Raw genomic sequence first — 27,424 nt, 5'->3', positions numbered from 1 at the left:
AACATAGAATTTCTACAGATTACAATGCATATGTGCCCTGTTTTTTTTTTTTAATGATTACAGCAGCACTAACAAACATGGAACACAATCTTGGTTTGTCAGATTTCATAACAAACTTGCGTTTTCCACTCCAGACTAATTTGTTGCTCTTGTGAGCTGATCTAAACATATCCAGCATGTTCTAAGCTTACGTTTACTTGCGAGGTGTCAAGGCCCTCCCTTACAGTAGGTTCACTTGCTGGTGACTGCGAGTAAATTTTTGCACTAAAAAAAAACCAGCAAGAGATGGCTTCAGAATTGCACTATGGTTAATCTCTAAGAAAAATGTTTTATTTATTTATTTCTAGCGCCTCAAAGGACTGATATTCTTTATTTATTCCAAAGAGTTCTGGATGTAAAAACCCTATATTTGATGGGACATTACACAAATCCCTTGCACTGAAAATCTATATCTGAATGTGTTTTGTCATTTTGCAGAAGTCAACATAACATCCTTATATAACCCCCTTTTTTTCTGAACAAAACATAATAAGGTTTGCAAAGCCTCTCGCTCTTTTTGCTGGTCAGTAAACTACCTCTCATAGCCAAGTTAGTCATCCTAATGATTAAATCACACCCGCACACACTTTAACAGCAGGTGTCTACCGAGTTGACTTTTCTAAATTCCCTGAGATTCCAGGTTTTCCTGAGTGTTTTTGCTAAAATTTCCTGAGTGAAGCAGAACTTTGTTTTATGTCAGATGGGTAGAGACCATATCACTCGCTGATGTCACTCTCTAATACGCACGTTAGAAAATAAAAACGACTTAATCCCATTTGAATAGTACATAGAACAGTTAAACCTCAATACAGCGAAGTTGGTAAAAGCGGCAACTCACTTTGTTATATCGAAACTTCGTTAAACTGAAACTCGACCTTTCATGCAAGGCATAGTTACTGAAGGATTAATCTTAAACTGAATGCCACAAGAATGCTCGACTAATATGGCAACATGAAAAAACTTTTTATTTATTGCGTGAAAAAAAATCAATTCTGTTGAGCCTGAGGTGCAGCAATCACAGTTAGATGCCTTGCGAGTGCCACATGTAAATACGAAACAAATGCGGGTTTAATGCACTGTGCAATTACGCTTGTTCTGCTGCTGCGGGTTGTCAAATTCTCGCGCGTTGCCAGAGCAATGCAACGCCTTTGCTACCATGTTGCCCAGCCGAACTATTTGCTCTCCACGAACGCAAAACATCGAAAACCATCCCACGTTAGAAAAAAAGAGTCACAGTTTCACCGCGAGAGCAAAATAGTAAATCCGATAGCAACAAGAGGAATTTTATATGAATGCAGGCTAGCAGCTTGCTCCTTCAGGAAACGCAGCCGCTGCACTAAGGGAAGTGCCCTATCTATGGCTCAGGGGCAGATTCAGGTACTTAATGGGGGGGTGGGGGAGGGGGTGGTACAAAGGCTGAAGCCCCCGCTCAGCAGTGCATTTTGGTGGGTCACGCATATTTACAACAGCCCAGAGGGGATTATGGCGGTGCCTAAGAAGTTGTAAATGTGCATAGGGAAGCAGGAAAAGGTAGAGCGATGAGAGAGATAGAGAGCAGGGACAAGATTCTCTTTACCCCTTTTGGGCAGTGGCAGGCAAAGCAACCTGAAAAAGGGGGCAAACTCAACAGGCAGCCTGACAAAGGAGGTGGACGACAGGCACTGAAGGGAGGGGAGGGATCGCCGCTACGCACCCCCTCCCCCTTTGGATATGCGCCACTGCTATGGCTTCAACGCAAGTTTTGCAATTAGAGTACAACACCTACAAAGGTATGAGCCGTCTGCTGATCCCCACTACAGATACCGCGGCGCACGCGACCACGCCCACTGGTACAAAGTACGCACTTCCTGTCGGACTCACGCAGCCCCTCCCCACCCCCCAACCCGCCGGCTCCTATCTCCATGTGCCCAACGCGCAAAGGAAACGGTCGGCTCGTTTCATCTCTGTTTAAAGGGATACTGAACAAAATTTTCGCCGCCGAGATAAATGACTCAATTGAAAGATTGGGTGCTGAAATCTGTTGAAACAACCTTCATTTCAGCCAGAGACTAGCAGAAAATAATGAATTTAATGCATTTTTCGCGAATTGGTGCGTCTAGCGGCCGCGCGCGAACTAGAGAGGAAGTGACGCGAAACTCCGCGGATAGCGACTCGCCAACCGTGCTCGCAGCAAAATCGCTTACCAATCGACATCGCAAGCCGCCACCCGCTGCCGCGGCTCTCCCAAAACGTGTTTTCACGGTCGGGAAGGTGTTTCCGCGCGTGTTCTCAACCGGCAGCCAACCAGTGTTGCCATTTTAGCGATTTTGTCGCTAGATTTAGCGACTTTGTACCCTATTTAGCGGCCGACTTTACTAATTTAGCGACCAGCGACTTTTTTAGCGGAATGTTTTGAGGTTTGGCGAAAATTTAGCGTCTTGAACTTTTTGAAATAATTTTGGCATTTGAAGTGGCCAACTCTTACCGCCCTAAACTAATATAAAAGAAACCCGTTTTTCACTAAATACACCAGAGGGCATCACATGCTGATGGGCTGGAAGAAATAAAACAGGCACTGTCCTTGTTCAAGGAAAAAAATCATATATTGACGCTTCGGGGCCGCTACGGGGTCTCTTGTTCACAATGCATGAAAGAGGGCGTAACTATTATGGAATGGGTGGCGCAGAGTGCGCATGTATACGGGGAGATACCCCGTGTCGGTTAATCGCGTTTTTGGTCGTTTGAATGTGCAGTGATTGTAAAAGTAGCCGTGTCGATAGGCGCTTCTCTGTCGCAATTATGCTCGCAGAATCCCAGTCGATTGTGGTTACTGTTTAAATGATGATCCGCCAAGGCGTTCGAGCTTGCATTGCCTTTCTTGACATCGTTCTGGTGCTGTTGGATTCTTCTATTAAAATTTCCAGTTCACCTACGTAGGATACGTCACAATCTTTGCATGGTATCTTGTAGACAACCGCTGGAAATCTTGAGCTTTCCAGACGGTCTTTCACGCGTACGAGTTCTTCTTAGCTTGTTGGTTGGCACATGCGCGATTTTTACGTTTATGTTTAAACACTCTTGCAAGTGCCTCACTGACGCCTTGCGCATAGGGCACAGCAGCACGTTTTGGCCTGTCAGCTTCACGAGCCTCTTCAGGGCAGGCAACTGAAGACCGCAGTTGTTGAGTCCTCAGGAGCTGCGCGGGTAGCCGTTGCTGCAGAGGTCCTTCCTTACCACGCTAGCTCTTGCTTGCGCAGACCCGGTTCAGAGCAGATGCGCGAGAGAAAAGAGCAGCGGCAACGGAGCTTTTTTGCCCTATAGGATGCGCAGAGTCAAACCTTCCGCAGAGTCAAAGCAGCAGTTCGGAACAGCAATGGGGGCTTCTGTGGCCTGTGCGAACATCGCCCTTGAAGCACTTGAACATTCTGCACTGAGTACCAGGGGCCCTCAAAATTGTTTGTCCGATACGTTGATGACTGTTTCTGTGTGATCCGTCGCCAGGACGTAACGCCTTTCCTCGAGCATTTGAACTCTTTTGTTCCAAGCATCCAGTTCACCATGAAACAAGAAAATAATGGAATGATTGCCCTAGACGTTCTTGTAAGACGGTCAGCCAAAGGACTTATAACCAGTGTGTATCGGAAGCCGACCTACACGGGTAGATACCTAAGGTTTGACTCTGCGCACCTATAGGGCAAAAACGCTCCGTTGCCGCTGCTCTTTTCTCTCGCGTAATGCGCATCTGCTCTGAACCGGGTCTGCGCAAGCAAGAGCTAGCGGTGGTAAGGAAGGACCTCTGCAGCAACGGCTACCCCGCGCAGCTCCTGAGGACTCAACAACTGCGGTCTTCAGTTGCCTGCCCTGAAGAGGCTCGTGAAGCTGACAGGCCAAAACGTGCTGCTGTGCCCTATGCGCAAGGCGTCAGTGAGGCACTTGCAAGAGTGTTTAACACATACAACGTAAAAATCGCGCATGTGCCGACCAACAAGCTAAAGATTTCCAGGGGTTATCTACAAGATACCATGCAAGATTGTGACGCATCCTACATAGGTGAAACTGGAAATTAATTTAATAGAAGAATCCAACAGCACCAGAACGATGTCAGAAAGGCAATGCAAGCTCGAAGCCTTGTTAAACAGTAACCACATCATCGACTGCCTATCGACAGGGCTACTTTTAGAATCACTGCGCCAGCAGATATTCGTGCCATCTGGGAGTGGCACGCCGCACGCAACGCTGGCGTCGTTTTGCGTTTGTTAGTTGTTTTTTGGCCGAGAGAAGATGCCACCATCAGCAGACCCCATGATTTCGGCCAATGGCGTGTCCAGATTTTGATACATGGAGCCTATGGGAGTTGGCGTGGAGTGCAGAGGGAAAATTAACGAGTGAATTTAATTCGGCTAGCACGGCAGGCCACCGAGTACCAGACAAACGCGTAAAACATGAGTAGATCGAATAAAGCATACTTAAGGGGGGACGAGGGTCTTAAAATAGCAAAAAATCGTAAAAATTGTCAACTTTTAGAAATCACTATTTCAGGTATTTGTAGTCCAAATTATGCTCCGGAAAAATACTATGTTATGGCAAAAAGGCCTTTCTTTTTCTTACATGCTCAAAAAATTATATTTAAAATGTTTTTAAATCTTGAAACGCAATTTTCTCAGCTTTGTTATTTTTGTGAAGTGAATCTGCCTTACGGAAGTTTTGAGGAGGTTTCTATGAACATATTTAAACAAACTTGGTATCATTTTTTTCAGCAGCACCTGAACTACAGGCTAAAGCTTTTCTTTTTTTCTGAACGTTGATGCAATTGTAATTATTTGATAAGTACCAGCTAATTACTGGAAGCTAACTTTTACCTTCCAAGTTTGAAAATTATTTCTGATCGAAGAAACAGCTGTTTTGACATCTAATTTGCTTTAGCCTGTGAGGTGGACCTTTTAGAAGAACCATGTAGCCCTGAAAAGTAACTTTTTGTATTCTAAGTTACCATAACGAACCGTAAGGAATTACCTAATTACAATGAGGAAATTTGTCATAACTTCCTTTCTAAATGAAATATTTGAAATGTGTTTGCAGATTTGAAATCTCCATTCAATTATACGCATGCACGCCAGTTTTCATTAAGATAGGACAATAAATAAAAAAAGTTTTTTCGAGACCCTCATCCCCCCTTAACCAGTTCAACGATGCAGCGTTGGCTACAACTTTTTTTTTTTATCAAACTATCATAGTCGTCACAGTTTTGATAACAGATCCTAGTTGTCATCTTAGGGCTCTTAAACACAGCTGGACTTCAAATTGGCTTGAAATGTGTTAACTATAATATAGTTATAGCTTTTAGAATGTTAGCGATATTTTAGCGACATTTTCGAAAACCCTAGCGACTATTTAGCGACTTTCCGACTTTGGTTTAGCGCCACGTGTAAAAAAAGATGGCAACACTGCAGCCAACGACGCCATTGCCGCGCTCTCGGCCGTATTACGGTCCCTAGAATAGACTGTTTTCTCAAGCGGAGCTTGCGCCCACGTCTACGAATTTGCCGTCTGTGTTGTGTGCTGCTACGTAATGTGAACGGTGAAGCACCTGACACAACGCAGAATGCCTCAACGCTGTTCTGCGCTAGGGTGTGCCCTGTCATACATTTTCCACCAGAGCGAAGCTTCGAAGGATATGGATTCGCGCTGCGCGCCCATCGCAGCCAACGTGGGTGCCTTCAAAGCGTGACTTTTTGTGCTCCGAACACTTCAAGGATAGTCACTATGAGTTACTGTGTAAATTGCTGGTGCCGGCTGCCGACCCACGTTGGGCTACGGCGGCTCGTCTGGCTCGTCGTCCTTGCTCTCGCTTGACACAGCAGAACGGTCACATGCATATGGTTGTATTTGGCGCATCCGTTTTGGAGGCCTGTCGAACTCGGAGTCGCAATGACCGCTCGTGGAACCACTGTCACTCGCACCTTGCATCTTTGCGCTCTCGCGACACGCTCGGTAGTTGTAGCGGTTTTGAGGAATAAGCGCTATTTTGTTTCCTATGTGGGGAAAAGAGGACAAGGCTCAGCGCCACACCAGCCACCCTTGGTTCTTGAGAGAGAGGTGGAGAAAGGGAAGTGGCAGGGCAGGAGAGAGCGTGCCGGTTGCCCCCTCTTGCTGGAGCACTCGAGACGTCCGCCGACAAGCGCAGTGGCATGCAGCCGCCGCGCTCTCACAATCCACTAAAAATACGGCCAACTGCTCGAAATTACGTGAAATAAACGCTGCGTACAGGAACGTCGTGTCGTCCGAGTCGAATGTAAGTGTTTTCGTAGCTTTTTCAAATTTTTGTTCAGTTATCCCTTTAAGCCCCGTTCTTCGGCAGCCCTCACGCACTTTCACTCGCGCATGGAGCATACGACGCGCGGGGTGATGTAATCGCGATTTGGACTTGATAAGGAAGATCATGGCGAAGGCAAAAAATTCGCGTCGGAGTGTCTATATAATTGCTGCCGCAAAAAAAAAAAAGAAGCATATAGCTGCGGGCTAATATCGCATGAAAGCACGGCAACAGCCTGAATTACGGCACATCCGATTATGGTAGAAACGTTACTATTTTCCGACATCGGCGCCGAATCGAGCAAATGGGACCCGTGCTAGTGTCGCGAATTTTGGTCGCCGCTATGCCTTGGCTCTGAAAAGTGTTGTAATTCGGCTTTGTAGCAAACATCCACGTGGTGTGGCTGGTAATTGCGAGCTGCAGCGCCAAGAAATTTCAGTCGACTGCCTAATGGATGGATGGATGCTATGAGCGTCCCCTTTAAAACGGGGCGGTGACATGTCTCACCAGGCTCGAAGAAAAAAAAAAAAAAAAGCTTCCTTGTTTCATGTTGGCCTAATACCTTATCTACATTGATTAAATCTATGTTATTATACCAAAAAATATAAATTAAAAAACTTGTTTTAGCAGTGCCCTCATCGGGAAAAAAAGAAAGAAAAAAGCTTTCACTTGCTGTGAATGGGCCCGTTAGTTACGCTAGCTCTCGCCTGGAAATTATTCTATTCTTCACGGAGTCCTAAATAGCATCTTGAAACTCGGGATCAGAGCGAGTGACCTCTCCGATAACAGCCAACAAGCGTCGTCTTTTTTCTCGCCGATCGGGATGGCTTTCCAAGTACCAGCCTTGTCGAAGACATCCGCTTCCTGAACGATCGCGATCGCTTGCAAGATAACTCAAGCTCGTTACATCTACTGCTACCGCTTCTACAACTATCATGCTTGTTACTTGACACGCGGCGATAAAAAAACACCATATCGGGCACTAACGCACAGCATGCGCGAGAAAGAATACAGAACTACACCACGTAGTCACAGAACACCCTGACAACATTGCGCGATACGACGTGTCGTGGTTCATGGTACCCGCATGCCACGCATTGGCCGGATTCTCTCCCACTTCACCGCTCCGAAGGCGATGACAGCATCGAGGTGCGCCACTTCCCCGCAGCCGCAGCGGCTGTTTGATTTGAAAAAATGCGTTCACAAATATCGAGCCAGCGCTACCGCGACTTTCTTGCCTTTCAATAAGGTTTCTGTGGATTTTCCCTGATGGGGAGCATATTTCCCTGATTTTCCCTGAGAATTCCAGACTACCCAAATCCCTGAGAATTCCCTGTTTTCCGGTCGGTAGACACCTGTAACAGGCTAATTTCTCACATCGTAGGAGTCTACAAACATGCTTTTTGCTCCACAAGGCATGATCACGAATGTGCTTTAAATTGCCCACATTACAGAAGTACTTTTGTGGGAAGCATTCTTACCCCAGCCCAGTAGCTGCACTGGAAACAAAGAAAAAAAAAGCTGTTATTACTGTAGAAACTACAGAACAGTTTGGATGGCTAACCGTAGCTCGAAAGCAAGGAAAAAAACCTAAAGACCTGTTTTTCACTTTCCATCATTGTGTACAATGCAGGTATCTCCAGCAAATGGCACAGCACTGCTGCATTAAATGTACCGCATCCCCTTCTGCGCTACACTCTTCCCACTGAACTGGTAAATGTACCGCATCCCCTTCTGTGCTACACTCTTCCCAGTGAACTGGTACTTACACTACTTACAGGCAATTCAAACAAGCTATGCTTTTTGTTGCTAGGGACCTTTTTAAAAGCTTTTATGAACATTCTGAAACCATCATTGGTACAAAATGATCAAGCAGATGGCATCGTTAAGGTAGGCTCAAGTGCACACAGCACTGTGGAACAAGTTTTGTGGCATCAAGGTATAGAAAAGTTTTTCTTACAAGACGTGCCCAATTCAAAAGTTTTTCAACCAACACTTGCAGAAGTCATTTGGCAGGAAGTATTCTTCCCACTGCCCAATAGGTGCAAAGAAAAAAAAGAAAAGTGGTGTAGAGCACACCACTGCAAAAATGTTTTTTTCAAAGCTTCAGGAAACTGCAACATACAGTCGAGTCCACTTATAACAATACTGAGGTGCCATGAAATATCATTGTTATAACCGATTATTGTTATAAGCGGGTTATGCCGAAAATAACAAAGAAACGTGATAAACAAGAGCATTTAATGAGGGGAACATGATAAACAAGAGCACTTAATGAGGGGGAAGTTGCTTACACTTTTCACTTTTTTAGCAGGTAGAAAACCGTAAGCAGTCAGCTTCGACTGCTTACTGGCCATCTTATTGACATCTTTTTGCAAAGCGTCCAACTGCTGCGCGTGGCCGAGCGGAAGGTTTTTAGCAACAAAATCGCACAGGGAGTAGATCATTTGCAACGCTTCCTGATGCAACACAACCTGCATGGGTTCCGGTTCCTCTTCGTCGTCACTGCTGTCGTCTTCCGCGCCGGTGACCGCAGCGACAATCGCCTCGTCGGTGAGGTCCTCATTTGTTGCTACTGCGTCGTTGGCGTGCATCTTCCACGTACAGCGCATCTTCCACGTCTTTGTAGGCCCCGTGCCTAACCCTTTCCCGGCCGTCATCCATTGCGTGGCTAGCACCGCTAGCACTGGCATGGCTGTCACTTTCGGCTTGCTTGAGTGCATTGCGAATGATGCAGGATACTGTCGGCTGCGGAGGCCGTACTTGCGCACCAAGCTGCTCACTTTCTCGCCGGCGTTGTGCTCTCTCACAATGCTACGCTTAACTTCCAACGGTATTGCCGTTCGTTTCCTCTTCACTGGAGTGTCGCTTTCTGGAGGACGGTCTGCCATCGTTGTCGCGCAACGATGTCCGCGCGTGCGGGGACAGGAGGATCGAGGTGACAGTGACCACAGAACAGGAACAGTGACAACAGGCAAGGAAAACGACGCTGGTAAGCACCAGACTCGGAACACGTGCAAACGGCGGAGCTGGGACGTGGCCAAATTAGTGAAGAATAAGGGAGGTCGGCACAGTGCACACAGCGCTGCTGCTGCGGCGGCTTAGGCGCCCCGGTGCTTTTTCTACAGGCGGCGCACCCTCAGAATGGCCTGCCCCACTGCCCGTAGACGTGCCCATCCGGTCCTCCTCCCCTCCTCCGCGTCGCCACGGCAGGCGAAAGCAGCGGTGTCATGCGAGCCTCTTCGGCGCATACTCGCCGCATGCGAGGCCAAGTGCGCTATCGCCTGGCCGCCGCGCGTATGCTCTCATGCCCTTTTGCATAATAGGGGTGGCATTGTCGCAGTGTCTTTGTATTTTTGTTCGTTCAGGGTTGGTTCCAGTGCCCACATTTGTTATAACCGATATTGCATCATGACAGCATTGTTATAAGCGGTTTATTTTGCCATAGAATACAATGAAAAGCTGACGGTGCCACGGCTGTCCATTGTTATTCCGATATTGTTAAAACCGGTATTGTTATAACTGGACTCGACTGTAGTTCTACAGCAGAAATCATAGCTTGCAATGGCCTTGTTACATAAAGACGGCAGGTAGAAAAATATTTCTCACTTAGTGTGAGAGTCAATATATTACAAGCAGCAAAAGCTTCAGAGCAGCAGTAACGCTAAAGAGCTGCAGATTTGACAAGGTCCTCTCCTTATAGCTTCAATATTTCCTATCAAATGGCACACTTCTAAGCAAATGTTCAGAATGTTTTCCACACTCACTGTACCTGCCCTTTCATGCAAGTGCAACAGATGTCAAATAAGTACGACAGGACGAAAAAGAAACATGCAGATTATTTGATAGGTTCTCTTTAGGCGTTAACCATAGCAGTAGAGTATACACTTTCGGTTAGATGCTCAATCATTTAGTGTTGAATGTTAGTAACACTTAGCTTCTATATTCAGGTAGTTCTTTACACAGCCTAATGCTTGCAAAGCAGCAGCCGACACCTTAAGGGGAGACGCGGGTCTTTTTTTATTTCTTTTATTAGCTGGGTGAACTGAATGAAATTTAGCAAACTTATCCAACTTTTCTGCAGATTCCAAATCTCTAATTAGATTTTGGTAGCTGCATTAGTACAAAAGATGTGCAATCTCTAAAAGCTATTTCTTACGGGAATTTTTGGCAACTTTGCTTTGTCAAACACAGAAACAAAGTGTGTGGCAAGGCTGCCAGAGAGCTGGTTTAGCCGGTGATGCTAATCCGATTGTCTTCAACAAACTTTGAATGCAAAATAAATACACGTAAATGTGAGTGAAATTTTTTTGCTGCATACTATTTCTGATAATCGAGAATTATAATTGGTGAACAACATTATAAGAAAATAAATAGCATCACCGGCTAGACCAATTTCATGGCAATCTTGCCACATACTTTGTTTTTGTGTTTGACAAAGCAAGTTGCCAAAAATCCCCGTAAGAAATATGCTTAAATATGTGTTAGAAATTGCATATCTTTTGTTCTAATGCGGCTATTAAAAATCTACTTAGAGATTTTGAATCTGCAGAAAAAGCCGAATAAGTGTATTAAATTTCATGCCATTCACCCAACTTTTAAAAAACCATTTTTAAGACACACGTCTCCCCTTAAACAAGCACAAGACATACAGGACCACAATACCACAAAGTAGGCTTTGACTTTGTTGAACATACACATGCATGCTTACCTTTAATGCTATCTCCTGTGCTTTCTTGAACGTCTTCACATCTTTATCAGTGACAGATGGAGGCAAATCTGATGGTGTATCACGAGCACTCCCTAAAATATGCAAAATTTAGTGGTTGATAGCGTGCAAGTTATGAGAAATACAGTTGAACACTGACAAATTGATCATTCTCTATATTAAACAGCTGTAACACCTTACAGAAAATTCCATGCAAAAGAATAGCACTGTCCTGTGCATACATCAAACTCGTACTTGCCAAGACCCCCAATTTGCTTGGGAGGCTCCCACATTTTGAGAAATCCTCCCAACGGGATTATGTGAGCACGGCCATAAATCTCCCAAAAACCAGCACTAGCACCACCACAAAATGAAAATGATAACTAAGGAAATCGCTTAGAAAAGTTTTGATCGCCTGCAGAACAAGTCACTTTCGCCACGGAACACTGGTGTCATGCGATAAAGCACATTAAGATTGGCAAGGGCTACTAACAAGGGACACAGCAGATTTCATCCCTTAATTATATGCACGCATGCACGCACCGCGTAATTACGAGTACCATTATGATTGCCAACATCTACAAGCTTTATTGACAATCATTCATTTATGACACCGCTGCAGTCCTGAGAAACAGTAAATTGATGCGTGCACCAGTTTTCTTCTGTTATCTCCCCCCCCATTCCAGTTACAATTATCTACAGAATTTCAAGGTCACCAGGTTGGCAGGCGTGCAAACTTCTGTTCACCTCCATACCAGATATACATTCAAAGCTATGCTCCTGCAAGGTCACGTTTTTTAAATGTGTTCATTCTGAGTTAAAAAGACACACAATTACAAATCTGCAGATACTGCATTAGCATGGTATATTTTTCAAGAGGGGTGACAAAAATTACTCTCACGTGTCAGCTTTGAAGTTTCCTTTTTTGATGAAGACCTTGATGTAGTAAGACAGTTTGCAGGCCGCCTAGCTCTCAGTGGTGCTGCCAGCTTCACATCTTTCCTGGTGCCAAAAGTGCATGAAAATGAAGTGAAAACTATAAGTAAAATAATTTACATCAAGAATAGGCACACAAAGGTGCAACTAACAAAGAATGGGCATCATATAAATGTTATAGGGGTCCAGTTCATGCAGCTGCCACTGCTTAAGAATCAGATATCTACAAAGCAGTAAATTCATAAATAAGCAGTGAACTGTTTTTAATGTTTTTCCAACATGTCAAGCAAAAAGATTTTGATATGACAAGACTGCACCTCCCATTAGAGTGCAGCAATATAAGCACCCAAGAATAAGACTAACACAGCAAATTAACATTGTCCTATATGTTAGGGAAGAGGATGTCTAAACTAGCACAACCTGAAGCGAGAATGACAGTTCTAGCTTAACAGCCTACACATGCAGTTCACAGCGCACAACATTTTTCATGCTAACTAAACAACAGCTAGGATAGAGATGCTTTGCCTTCTGAACAGCTTAGCAAGAAAAATGCCGTAAACCCTTACAAAACTATCTGGAGGAAAAAAATATACAGTAAAATCTCGTTAATTCGACCCCGTTAATTCGGAATTTCGGTTAATTCGGACGCGGCGTCTGGTCCCGGCCAAAATGTGCATTGTTCTATGGCTGAGAACTCTCATTAATTCGGACAGATTCGACCGCGCTTCGGTTAATTCGAACTCCCGACCGAGGTCGGGTCGAGACGGGGAAGCAGCAGCGGATACCGCCACGGCCGCGGTTCGGATATAATTCGGATTCGCAGCCGAAATGACGGCGCATCTGAACAATTTCGAGATCGGATCATGGCCTCCGAGATTTAAAACGAGGTAACGAGATCGGATTATGGCCTCCGAGATTCAAAACGAGCTTTGCATCTCGGAGGCACATACACAATGAAAGGCAGTGCATCGCTACTGTCATCAGCAACAGGCAACATGGCGACGGTCCGTCCGCGTTATCAACGCTACAGTTACGGTCCCTAGAATATCGGACCGTACTAGCCACTGTATCAACGCGATCAGCCAGCATGAGTGGTGGATGATAAGAATAGCATAGAATATGGCATAAGGCATCGTTCCGCGATAGCACCCCTGGTGTTCCGCAACGTGCGCGGTGAAGCGTTGTGCAGGCCTGGCGTTCCGGACTTTCCGCACTCCTTTCTACGTACAAGCCGTGCAACATTTTCAACACTGACGAGACAGCGCCTGACAAGACGATCGTGTTAAAGGGGGACCCATGCGTCGGCGAGAAACGGAGAAAAGAGTGGGTGACGGTTCTTCTGGCTACGAGCATGACCGGCACAGAGTAGTTGCCGCTGCTGGTGATAGGAAAGGCTGCGAAGCCAAGATGTTTGAAGAACATTAAGCAGCTGCCTGTCGACTACCGCTTTAATAGAAAGGCTTGGATGACCTGGCTGCGTCAGCTAGACCTCCGCTTTCGGCACAGTGTGCGCGGACCTTCAGGAACTTAGCAAAATTGTGATTTCCTTGCACATTGCCTCCGCGAAGCAAACCGCGATCAGCGACTTCTTTAAGAAATACAGTGAAATCTCGGTATAACGAACTTCAGGGGACCGCGGAAAAATGTTCGTTATTCTGAAAGGTCGTTATAGTGAAAGCCCAAAAATTTACCATAACAATAGAATTTCAGTAACGCAAACGTCCTACCTTTGCAACGGTACGTCCTTGAACTCGTTTCTCACAACAATGCACACGTGAACGTCAGACAAGGCACGTTTATTTGAAATAGTCCGTGATCGTTTTTTTGACGGGTGCAGCACAAACTCTGCGTCACGAACGATTCTAGACCGTCCGCATTTTTATCCGCCGCTTCGGTCACTGTGCCGCTTTTTTCTATGAATATGCGGAGTTTCCTCAAGTAGTCCAACGCATCTGTGGCCGACACGGACTCGTCGCGATCTTCGGGTGCTACCGTGACATCGTCGTCCATGTCATCGCTGCAATCCTTTAAGGCCCAACTGCATGCATGCGAGTTTTGAGCGACGGCCGACAGGATTTGCTGTCGCGGAGGGCCATCCATCGCCGTCGCTTGTCGCATGGGTGCAATCGCGAAACGATGCTATTTCCGATTCCACATGGCTGGCTGATCGCGCTGATAACGCGGACGGACCGTCGTTCTGACCACTGGCCAAGCGCGAAAAGCACGAAAGGCATTGGAATCTGAAATAGAATCGTTCCGCGATAGCATCCTAGGTTTCTGGAAAGCCAGAAAACATCGCTTGTCGCCCGGAAGTGAGCATGACGATATCCAACAACATGGCAGCATCTCTGACCCTTGCTTCGGTTGCAATTTGCTCGTGATGCTTCCAATCGGCGTGTACTTCAAGGAATGCAAGTTATAGACTACCTTATTTACAGCCCCATCTCACGCAGAGCAAGGCAGCGGCCGTATTTTGTCGTTATTTATGATCGACGGTTCGTTTTGATGTTTCGGTGGTAGCTTGCTGCATTGGTGGTAGCTTGCTGCAATGTCAACATCGTCGTCGTGTGAGGTAGCCCTTCTCCCTGCGAAGCAACGATGTGAGGCGCTGCGGCTTTTCTTAAACGTTCTATGACAGCAAGAGGAAACGTTGTCGAGATGCGCCTCGTGGACCAACCCCAACATAACGCAGTTTGCAAAGTGCGACGTAGCGTAGGCAGCGTACGCTTCCGGGCGCCCCATGGGATCACAGCAGATACTACTGCCGCGGTTAAACATAAGATTGCGAAAAAAGGAAGTCCCGAAACGCTTTTATGGCATCTTTATCTCAAACAAGACAATAATAAATTTGGCATGTTGTCATTCATCTACTCTGTAATTCTTTTTCGTAATTTGCCTGCGTGCGCGCAATAGTTTTCAATCGAGCAGCGCGACGGAGCCCGTTTGTCGCAGTCGCCTTCGCTCGAAAGTCGCGTGCAATGCATGCGGTTGGGCCTTTACAAAACCTGATGCGTTGTCGCCTCCGCAACGAAGGGGGAAAAAAAAAGTTCTCCGCCCGCGTCTTTCTCCTCCCGTGCCATCTCAGGTTTTAGGGGAGGGCGTCCGCTCTTCGCGCTGCGTCGTCTGCTACCTTACAGCTCCGACTGCCATGACCGATACACTGAAATCTAAGAATCCTCGCATTTCGGGATATAAGTTCATAGTACTGAGGTGTTGTTAAGATTACACGAGAATTAAATAACGATCGTTATTCTGAAATGTTCGTTATTCTGAAGTTCGTAGTAGTGAAATATTTTTACATTGAAACTATAAGCAGTCGGCACGGGATTTCTTAAAAGTTCGTTAATTTGAAATGTTCGTTAATGTGGTGTTCGTTGTAACGAGATTTGACTGTAAAAGTCTGGTGGTGGCGGAAACATTTTTCTAGTGTTTTGATCGTACTCGCGATAATTCGAACCCTCGGTTAATTCGGACATTCTCTCTGGTCCCGTGAAGTCCGAATTAACGGGGTTTTACTGTATATGAAAGCTATGTGCTGGCTCATTAAATACTTATTTGCTCATTAAAAATAAGCTTATCACTAAAATAAAGAAACGTGCACTACATTTGTACCGTACTCCAGTTTATTTGGTAAAATTTGTGCGCAACTGCATTCCAGCAAAAATCTAGGCCGCAGCTTCACGCAACTGTAAATAAGTACGCATTATATTGGCATAATTTGTGCATCTTTAAAATATTACCCTGGTTAAAAAAAAATTTACTTGCATATTTTGCACCCACCTGCCCTGCCTCGCAGCACAAGCACGTGCAAGGCAAGTTTCAGGGTATTGGCAAAGCCAAAATGTCACATGCATAGTTTAGGCCACATACAGCTCAATCCAGGCAAAAGCTTTCTACTGGGGATGTCATAATAGTAGTATGCAATATGTCTGCACAACCAAAGCACTAACAGCATGGGAGCACAACATAAGGAAGCCAGCTACGTACATACCTGTTGTGCAACTTAGAGCGGCAAACCTTCAGACCATCTGTGGTCGCCCTTTCACTGTGAGGCATCACACAGAGTATGCAGGAAAGCAAGAAGCAGGCAAGCATTTTATCCAACAAGTGTGAAGAGGGAGACAACACAAGGAAATACAGGCCATTTACTTACAGTGTAGTAATCTTCTGTTTCCGCATCATGCCATGTGAAAACGTTTGTTTTTCTGCTTGATTTTTGATGCCAAGTTATTTACAAAGTTGATGCTCTTCAGCCTCCTGCTTGAGCAAGATGTACACTTCCAAGACCCTGCGAAGAAACCATTGATGGTGATTTCATTGTAAGCCAATAAGCTTGGTGGCAAGAGATATAGCACCAAGTTGAGAAAGAGAAACACAGTTACAGACAAAGATGAGCACTAGTCTAGCTGTAAGCGCTCATTTCAGACTGTCACTGCACCCATAACCCTCAGCTTAGTGCTATAGCTCTTGCTGCTAAGTATGACCTGTCAACTAGCCTAATCCACCACTCTTGTAAGTGAACAGGTAATGCTTTTAGAAAGCTATATATTTGGCGACTTTGCAACGACACTATTAAAAAGAAAGCTTTGCCCCAAATTTCCTGACTCACTGCAACTGATACCCTCTAAAAGTGAAAAACAGAATACAACCACCTGCAGTGGTAGTACAGTAGCTATGGTGTTGCACTGCTAAGCTTCATGTCACTGATTTGACCTCGACTATGGCAGCCGTACTTCATATAGGTAAAATGCAAAAACACTCGTGGGCATCAATTTAGAAGCAAATTAGAGAACTCAAGGCAGTCAAAAATAATTAATGTTAGGGTCCCCACTATGACAGTATTATAAAAGAAATCATGTTTTCTGGCATATCAACACCTTTTTTTAGAATACAGCCACTGCAAGCCAACTTCAAAATGACGTCCTCATGCTGCTAAACCCAGGTATGCAGTTACAGCACTGAATAACCAATAATTAATCTTATGCCAAATCCCGTATGCATGACCCATTGTATGGCTTCAAAATGAATTTTACTGATCCCCATCATTAACATCTACTGCAGTCATCATGAACAAGAACAATGTGGTCAATACCTTTCGGTGCCTTGAGCAAGGGGGGCTTCAGGCATCGAAGATGAAAATGGGAATCACAGACTTCACAACACAATAAGTGTTCCTGAAAGACAAGCACCAGAAATAAACCACACATCAAACAATTGTGCTTTACTACAAACACAATGCACAGAGTTGACAGCTCCAGTTGTATTGGAATAATAAATATAATTCCAAGGCTCTTTCATATTCATTTGAACTGGTACCTAAAGGTGTTATCTCCTGGCTAACGAGACATTGGACTAAAGTGCAGCTTACTACGTAACCAAGAAAAGAGAAACAAAAACTAAAGCACACTATATTAGTACCATCACAAGTAAAGCTAACCACTTACCCCTCTTCTTGTTGCCACAACGAGAGCACATCCTGCACTGGGAACACTGCCACTTTCTGGAGTTCAGAAGAACCAGTGCCAGCTCCTTAGTGTGCTTCAGACAGGACGGATGGGCTGAAATAAAATTAAAAAGGACACTCAAGTGCACCTTCATGAAAAAACACAAGCAAGAATGGCTAATGCGTTTTCACATCAAGCTGAGTAGTAGTGCAATAACAAATAAGTCATAACATCATAAAATGTTCAGTATTATGAGATGCATTAATGCCAAGGAAAATTTGATAAAACAAAAATAAAACATTATTCGAGGCATCTAAAAACTCATTCCAAAGCAAGGGCTAGCACAAATTTCAAATTATCATATTGAAAACAGCTATAAAATTACTCTATTATGATCACCAACAAGCTGTTGGCACAAAGTAGACAAACACACAAGTAAAACTTATCATGCAAAGCCAACTAGCTTGATAATCAGTGTTACTGTATTATGAGTAGACTGTTTCTAAGGAGCTTCCCATTCCAGAAGTTTTCGGTTACGTTTGATGTACATGGTTCAATATGATGGTTTGCCTGATTCAAGGTAAACAGCGAGACTCCCTGAATGGTACGAAACATACCACAGAACACTTACGAAGACAAGCACAGACTTTCAGCTGGAAAACTTTAATGCATGTGAGAAATAGATACACATTTTGCAGAATTGCCATTGCATGTGTTCCTTAATAAATGACACTTCCTTTTGTGATAAACAGATGAATGGTTTACTAGAGCACGGAGTGCCTTCCTGCGAAAGTGCAGCCTCAATTTTCTGTGTGCTCATCCAGCTCTTTGTGATGACTTTCATTAGTTCAAACAGGAATGTACAGACACAGGTGTGGTTATGAGTGGCTAGAAAACCATTGCCACTGAACGCACTGTTTTTGTTTATGCAGACAGTCATTTAATGCAAGTACTGACAAAATATTTCAATTTATTTATTACTATTACTTTATTTTTATATTATTTTTTGCAGTAAATGAAGGTCCAGCACCTCAATATCAGAAAAAAAAAAAAAAAAAAGACTGCCATGCCTCAGAGTGCACGGAATATTTTCCAACATTTCTATACCCACTTTCAGTTAAGCTTTAGGAGGTCATATTACCAAGAGAGGTTATCACGAGGGAGCAGTACGTAACAGCATTTTGCCACTCGCTCAGACCTGTTCGACTACCTTTCATATAGCCTACTCATTGTGAGCCCCGATTTAGCAGCAAGATGACCAGATGAGTTGCAGTGGGCATCAAAACACAGCGATGTGCTGCTCCCACACAGCCATTTTCTGGGTCATGATGTCATGGCCCAATGCATTCTATTATTCTCCAAAAACAAACTGCAACTGGCCGCAGAAAAGCGGCTATATTAAGTGATGGAAGCGGCTCTCGGAGCACAAAAAAATGGCAGTTTGGAGCAAATAGGCGACCTTCTGGAGCCGGAAATGTTTCTATTCGGAGCATGGAAACCGTACTTTAAAGCAGTAACCCATTACACAAGGGCGGGGAACAACCTGTGCACGCATATGACACCACAGTGTCAGTTCAAATCAGTTCCAGCCTTGAAGAAGACAAGTCCACTTGTCGAAACGTTGGCTCGAGCACCCACCCCTGTTTACGGATTTTTCACCAAAAAATGTGTATTTTAAAAATATATTTGCATTTACTACATGCCACGTCATGCATTGACTGAATTTACTACAGAAGACATACAAAATTAATACATCTAAGAACACTTGACGCCCAGAACAACTTTTCTTTGTATACGATAACACTAGTACAATGCAGAACAGTTTATAAATCGCACTAAAATATCATGTGGGCCTATGAAATTACCTTTCTGATGTGGCGAATATTGGTGAAACTAAAATTAGCGAAGTGAATCTGTTACAGTAAAACTGAAAAATCAAAAATTCCAATTTCGAAAACTACATAAACTGCACATAAATCACAATTAAGTTACAAGATTGGCAAGGTAGCAGCCAGAACGGTATGACTCAAAACCACAAATTGAGACAGAACTGAAGAATTAGGGTCACAGATGCTACTTCTCACAGACAAGCACACTACCACTGATACTGCAGGACTGCTTCATATGAATCTCTGGCACTCACTGACACTACATGGAAACCTCTACATGTCATGAAGCAAGCAAACAAAGAAGTGCAAAATCGTGCATTCTCACAATCATGAGCCACCTAATCACGTTTAAAATATTCATCATACACACGAGATACATGCTTGCCAGAGCCACTGACGTGACGCAAAGTGACATTAAAAAAAAACCAATGCTGTCAACGGCAAAAGCACCACTCCATGAAATATAGTACCCGCTAAGGTGTGTCAGTATGGAATAAAGGAAGATAATGAACAATGAACAGCAACTTATTGACAAACATTAGACAAAAAGAGAGGGAGAGATTACTGGTCAAGGTTTGCATACTGTATGTTTAAGTTCCCAAAAAAAGACCTGACCATGTTGGTGTAATTGAAACTACAAGCATCTGCCACACGACAACACATACTAAGGGCTTCCCTTTCCACTGCAATTCAATTCAATGTACGCAGGAGCCCACACAAGCCAGTTAACTCATACGCATCAGTATGCCACCGTACACTCCAATGTGACCCCTAAATGAAATCCCAGCTTCACATCGCCTCACTCGGGAATGTTCAACATGCCATAACTTTTGTACAAATGGGTTTAGAACATCTATTTTTGTTTTATCATATAGAGTTCTCATTCCAAATTATTGTGATGTGCTGATTTACCTTGAAAAATCTCTCAGGTGAAGCAAAATCGAGCTCCCAACAAGGCACATGAAATGTTGATGTTTTAAAAACTACACACTGTGCTAGAAAAATAATGGCACATTTCAAATCAGCACACAAATATACATAAACTAGGCAAGTTTCACCATGATATATTAAGAATTTCAGAAAGGTTTTAAAGACCAGCATTACCCTTAAATGCCTGCAGTATGCTTTACAACAGCGTCATGGGACACACGCTGCCAAGCAGACAGCTGAACATGCTTATCGTGATATGGTTGCCAGTGTTAAGTCATACTGGCACATTTGTTGGTGACCACTAACGTGCTACCATTCTTTGCTGATGCTTATTCTTAAAGGCATAACTGCAGTTTTGCTAAAGTTGGAATCCTTGAGTGGCAAGTCACACTTTCAAAAATATAGAAGACCTTTTGCAGCCCATTGTGGCATCGGCCACACGGCGAGTTGAGGGATGAAGATAAGTTTTATGCAACAAAAAGTGATTGCGGTATCCACTAACCAGTAGGAGTAGGACAATGCACTATGTCTTAAGCAGTAAGGAAATACATTACGCTTTATGAGACTCGGTAGGTTTCATCAACACTACGCTTTAACTGTTAGGTTTAATGCGGGTATACATTATTGAGGTTTTACTGTATTCTGTCTATTGTTTTGAGGTCCTGGACCTTCAGTCAACACTGAAAATGTATTGTAAAAAATACATGTCAGTACATACATATTTCCATCTGGCGAACGCAGCAGCTGCTGCATGAAAGCGGAACATTTTACCATGCCATGCCACCACATTGGTGGCCTAAAAATTAAGTATTTCTGGCCCCAGAGTCACTACAGGGTCAACAGCTATTCATAAAGCAACAAAAGCATCATTTTGAAAGTGCACCCAGCACTTGGTACGTGAGCATTTTTGTAGTCTGCCTCCGTTGAAATGAAGCCACCAAATAAAAATTGAACTTGTAAGCATGTCAGCAGAATGCCATAGCACCTCAGAACCGCCACAATGGGTAAAATAGAACTGAAAGAAAGGCTACACACATAACTATTCATTCTACTCAGACAAATTATCAGAACAATTATCATTCTTAGTAGCAGCGGTGACAGTATTAGAAAACCACCTCAACATTTCAAGCATTTAAATTACTTTGTCTAACTTCGTCCTCTAAAGACCAGCCGAAAATATCGCAGGCATAAAAACTCACCTGAAATTGTGCACGAGTGACAAGAAAGAAGTTCCTCAGCCACTCCATTTCTGTTGTTCCTTGATGATCCATGACAAACAGAGCAGCGTCCCTGGAGTGCCGACTTCCGCTGCACATGAAAGTTGGAAGCTTAGCACATTTGCAAGCAGTAAAGTGCTTCCACAAAGCTCGACAACTCTGAAGTTCTACGCAACACATACTGGTCAAACCAAACTCGGATACCATTTTCAGCACTATATTTTCAACAATGGAAAAAAAGATATTCAGTCACTACATCCAAGGAACAAAATGAGTAAAATATGCTGTAGAACACAGTCACAGCTTTGAATATCACCATGTCGTATTTTTCATGCTCCTCTGTACCTCAGCAGAGATTCCAAAAGCCTGATGATGATATATGATGTTTAATAGTGCAAGAGCCAATGTTGGCCATAAAGCACCAAGAAATTCCAAGCCTTCTGGTCCTAACTGCACGGCAGCACCCAACAACAGCTACCACTTGTTATCAAACAAAATGTGACAATGTAGGGTGCTTAACTGTGAAACTAGAGCCAATGTTAGTTCTAATGTTATTGCTGAACATGAGGTCCAGTGCATGAAAAGATGGCCTTAGTAAGTCGCACCATTTCACTGTGGCAAAAAAGCATACACTTCAAGCATACGTAGCCTTTCTTAAAACACCAAGGCTCAATCACCACAGAACCACCACAGGAATATATTATGAAGACAGTCAAATTATGTGCAAGATATGGTGGTTAATCATCAAACATTTGTGAAATTGACATACTACATTTGTATAGACTGCAATGGTAGTAAGACAAGCTGCTAGCTCAAACAACTATACACAAGCTTTGCCACAAAATCTCTGCCCTGATGTCCGCAGCAAGACACTGAACTCAGTGATGCTACCGAGGACTTCTGATTTGGAGCAATTTTTGGGCAGCAAAATTTCCGTTTTGGAGCACTTTGGAGCAGCAAAATTTTCATCTTGGAGCACTTTGGAGCAGATAATTTTGCATCTGGGAGCACTTTGGAGCAGCGAATTTTACATCCTGGAGTGCAATACAGAAGCATATTGCATTAACATTCAAGCACCTCAGTATATTATGGGGCTCTTATGAAGGCTAGAATATTTCGATTCATTGCAAATCTCATGGAAAAATCATCCCAGGAACATAGGCGTGCGCACAGGGGGGGGGAGGGGGCCCTTATCACCTAAGAGGGGGGGGGGGGCAAAATCTGCCCCGTACATTGACCCTTGCGATAGCAATTATATGGACACTCTCGGCGGATTTTTGCCGTCGCCGTTGCCGCAATTTTCCGTATAAAATCCAAATTAATAACATCACCACGCGCATTCTAGCCGCGGGTTAAAAGCTCGCGAGCGCTGGCGACGAACGCGGCTGAAGCGGAGATTTAAACTAGCCGGCCGTCTGTCTCCGCCGCACGGACAGCGCATGCGATAATATCTTCCCGCGTGCGGGCCTGCCGTGGATTGCTCATCAAACAGAGAGGAAACGCCCCGCCCGTCTTTTAAGGAGCATGAAGGGTCGCCAGGGGAGAGGAAGGGGGGGGGGGGATCGCACGTTCGAAGGGCGCAGTCGCTTGCGCGCGCGCTATCTCGAGACATCAGGAGACGGCTCGTAAACTTGCTGTGCTCTCAACCCTTACTTCGCGTTTAGAGAACTCAGAGCAAGGAAACGCTTCGGTTCCTGGGGGGCCATATTCCCTTAAACCAGCGTTTTGTTGAGTTACGCGAGATCGGATCCAAAAGAGTTAGCTGCTAGTCTTACTTCGTTTCACAATACAATTTTTGGTATCGCATTCATTGCTTCACTCTTAAGCGAAACTGAGTTTTTTTAACCGTTAGCTATTGACCCCCGAAAGCGAGGGGCGGACGTGTAACATGACGTAGCCGCTTCACTGTGGGCCGTCAGCGACGGGCCCGCTACTGACAGCTGCGCATTTGCGGCTGCTCCGACCAGGAGATATTTTACTAATGAGATGACATTTTTAAAAAAGCAAGCAAAAAATTCGAATTGGAACCCTAGACGTGAGCTCGAAACGGCAGGGCCTTTTAGGGGGTATTTACCGCAGAGTGATTACAAACTCGGACGTGCTGGCGGAAGGAATTACGAAAAAGCTGTTCTGGATGAAGATCCATGGATAAAGTATATCTAAGGAAAATTGTCAACGCGTTTCCACCGTTCGCGTGCTCTTCCATAAACGCGAAGCAAGGAAAATTCGATATTGTTCCATATATCTACTGCTAGCGATCCCAGATTTCATTCCTCGATGTTCGGAAACAGAAGTGACAGACATTTTAGCGGCACTCATGTAGTTATTACTGAACACTGCTTTCCTTACGTGCCGTGCGACGCTTGATACGAGCTATCAGCAGCGTTTCTGGAACAGACGACGTCCGCGATGATCGCCGTCGCATTTCTCGCTACCGATAGGCCTAGACGTCACGAGCCTCTGCGTAGAGCGCGTTTTGCTGTCGAGCGTACTTGCAGAACAGAAGCTGCGTCGGCACCGTGCATGGCATCGTGGCTTACTCGGGACGCACGCGCGAGCGTTATTTATTCAGCGGAATAATTCTTGGTCCATGATTGCGACTTTATTGGCAGCCCCAAGATCGAGCTGCATATGTTCTGACGCGCCGGCGGTGCGATTGCCGGTGATAGACGCCTCCAAACCCGAGACTTTGGCGCAGTTTGGCGCAAATTTCGTCGATATTATCAGGATGGCGCAGTAAATCTTATTTGGCGCACTTTGGCGCAGTTGGCGCAGGAGTGGAATCACTGTGAACTGCAATCTATGAATCATCTACTGCACTAAAAATTGCACACACGCATCAAACAATGCTTTTAGGATAGAGGCTTATCAGAACATTTAAGGCACTTTCTTGTAGGTAAAGGAATGAAGTGAGAAAGTTGCAATTTTGTAGCAGCAAGTTATGCGAAATGGGCATTATAAAGGAAATTACCAGTAAAAGTCACACTTCGACTGAGTTGAGGGAATAAGCACGAATCTCTAACAAGGTGCACTGTTTGAAGCTTCACTGACCATGACACATGACTTCGGTCACCCAATGCAAAATGCACAGTACCACAAGAAGGAAAAAAATGAGGAGGCTGTGTTTACTTCACGCACAACACATGGAGGTGGCACGATCCCTTGGACCCAGTGTATCTGAGAAGTCAGGGAAGAAATGTTGCTTGCAGACACTAATCCAGGCAAATAGGGAAAGCGTCTATGTTTACAGTGAAGCTTGGGAGACCTTGCTTGCCAGCGGGGAAGAGGAGGCCTAAGTGGCTCTCCTCGACCAGGTGCGGCGGGCTGCTGCTGGCCAGTGGAGCTCTGGACCAGTCATTGGCACGTTACCAGTAAAAAGTAACAGTGTTACAGTTACAGTTACCTAAGAAAAAAAGAGTAACTCTGTTACAGTTAGAGTTTCCGAAAGTAACTTGTTACAGTTACTGTGCAAAAGTAACGTCGTACTTTTCCGTTACTGTATAAAAAAATAGATCACAAATCACATTATAGAATTTATTTAATAAGGGTTGCACGTCGTAAACCCTAGACGAAGGAAACATAAAGGGGGCCCAACACCAGCAATCACTGAACGCCTCTTACTTGAAGTGGAAAACGTGGTTGATGTACTGGAACGACGGCAGTATATCCTAAGACGTTTATTAACTATACCCAGACGCGCATGCGAAGAGCAGCGGGGAGTGCATCACGAGTGGCTACGACGTCCATTGTGTCTGCTCCTATGTTTAAGGTGTGTCAGACTCTGTTCGGAGAGCTTCCGGTCCACTGGGAATACACACCGTTTTTAAGTCCCGTTATTATACCTTGGAACATGACAACGTGTGTTCACGAAATCCAAAGACTGCACACCTGCGGATGATCATGGCGGTATCTAAAAGTGCGATGCGGGGATCGGCGAAACGGGCAGGAAATGATCAACGAGGCCTAAAGAACTCAAGCGAAATGTCGCTAAAGCAACCCACGCAACGCGTTCTAAGACCGAGCTTGTTGAGCACTGCTGGATGACAGGTCATAGCTTTGACCTAAAACAGCGACGACGCCGGTTTGTGAACGAAGGTGGGGGAAAAGCAACTCCTGGAATCGTGGTTCATTCGGCGCGGCTTGCAAAACAGCCGCGGCCCCCCACTGGACATTTACAAGGACATGTGTGACTAGTGGACTGGTTGACCTCTGCTCATTTTTTTTTTCTTTTTAGGATGTCACCTGCATTGGGGTGAAACGTCTGTCATTTTGTTAATAATTGTTGCATTAAGTCGGAGTAAACATTCTACAACCAGTTACAAAGAAGTTTTAAAATATCGCTTCGCTAGTTCACGGAATTTCTGGCCTTAGCCGTTTCGCGTTCTGCTGTTTTCTGCCACCTGTCAAACACGATTAGCTCGGAGCCTCAGGCGAAGGAGACTATAAACATGGCATCCTAATGCTCCTCCATCTGTACACCAAGACATAGCTAGATGCTCAAGTGACGAAAAGGATATATGTGCTAAAAAAAAAAAAAAAAACAGACGCGAACTTAGCAGGCTGTTCAGTTGAACCACGATTGATTTACATGTTGCGTTAATGACAGACATCCAACCTCGGTCTTCTGCAGGGAAGATAATACGCTTAGTCACCTCCTCTCCTAAGCTGCGAGAGGAGCCCTATTCTGGAAAGTTGAGGGTGGAGAGGATATATGGTAAAGAAGAAAGTTCGAAAAAGTGTTGCTGTTGGATAATTTTTCATAAAGACAGAATTAACTGTAACGGTATTTTCCGTTACAGTTACTGCGAAAAAAGTAACAGTGTTACAGTTACAAGTTCCTCTAACCTAAAAGTAACTAGTTACAGTTACAAGTTACTGAAAAAAGTAACTAGTTACCGGTAACGCGTTACTAGTAACTAGTTACTGCCCCAGACTGCTCTGGACTAGGGGCCCCACCCACCTGCTTCTCAAATCCTTTTCTTTTTTAATAAACGTTTTTCAATTCAATTCGATTGCCTTCTGGTGGCATGATAACAGGACAGTTTATTATCTTTAGCTACACCAATAATGAACTGATTTGAAAGAACTATCTAATAAATGCTCCTAGATGGTGCCTTACAGCTTTCAGTAATGAAAATCTTAAATGAGGTCTGGTGAGGGGTCCGTTTATTCGAACAAGTGGGAAATACAGAAAACAAAGACATTGCTATGGAAGGAAAGGTCATTCTGTCCAAATGCAAACCATGACATGTTGGTTAATTCTACCCCATGATGTTCAGAGATTACCGAAAGTTTGAAAACATGAAATGCAGGCAACGGAGATAATGCTCCCCTATGCATGAATTGGTTAACTTTAATTTTTTTAGCGGCCAATGCTCCTGCCCGTGAAGCTATCTGTACCAGCTTGTTTCTTGTGCCACGAGTGCCAGCCAAGTGCAGCTTATGTTAATGTTGGCCACAATGCTGCAGAACCTGTCAGACCAATGCTGAGGCAGCATTTAAACATGTTTTTGCTCTTCACCATGTGATAATCAAGTTGTGCATCAAGAGCAAAAAGTGAAAAGACATTACAGACTGCAATGGTATCTCTGTAAATGGAAATTCCACTGAAACAGAACACCAACCTCATGTTTGGTTTCATGTTTATGCAATGCTAAAAAAACATGTTAAACATAACCATTGTTTTCTGAGATGGGAAGTGTGAGCACAGCTAGAAGAGAAACCAAACAAGCCACTCCAACCGCACTGTGGTATGCATCGGTACGTTTTTTTTTCCGTTAGCTATGGCTGATCCTTAATTGTTGGTGTAGTTGTGCTCATGGTTGGTTTCATGGTTGGCTCTGGTGTCTCTGGTCGGTAAGAGTCCCGAGTGTTCCCACAGGAGGATTACCAAAAAGAAATGCATTACATAACTCGGCTATGCAGCAAGTGTAAACCTACACTATTTTTAAACATAGCTTTCAGGTTTT

At 44.4% G+C, this 27,424-nt stretch overlaps 1 pseudogene; it reads right to left on the bottom strand.

Annotated features, from left to right (window-relative positions):
- LOC119377637 (histone acetyltransferase KAT6B-like) overlaps positions 1–27,424 on the bottom strand; it is a 115,888-nt pseudogene that overhangs the window by 66,534 nt on the left and 21,930 nt on the right.

Source organism: Rhipicephalus sanguineus, unplaced genomic scaffold (assembly GCF_013339695.2).
Source record: "Rhipicephalus sanguineus isolate Rsan-2018 unplaced genomic scaffold, BIME_Rsan_1.4 Seq525, whole genome shotgun sequence".
NCBI classification, from domain to species: Eukaryota; Metazoa; Arthropoda; class Arachnida; order Ixodida; family Ixodidae; genus Rhipicephalus; species Rhipicephalus sanguineus.
The sequence above is the reverse complement of the archived record's forward strand: the minus strand, read 5'-3'. Positions and strand labels throughout refer to the sequence as shown.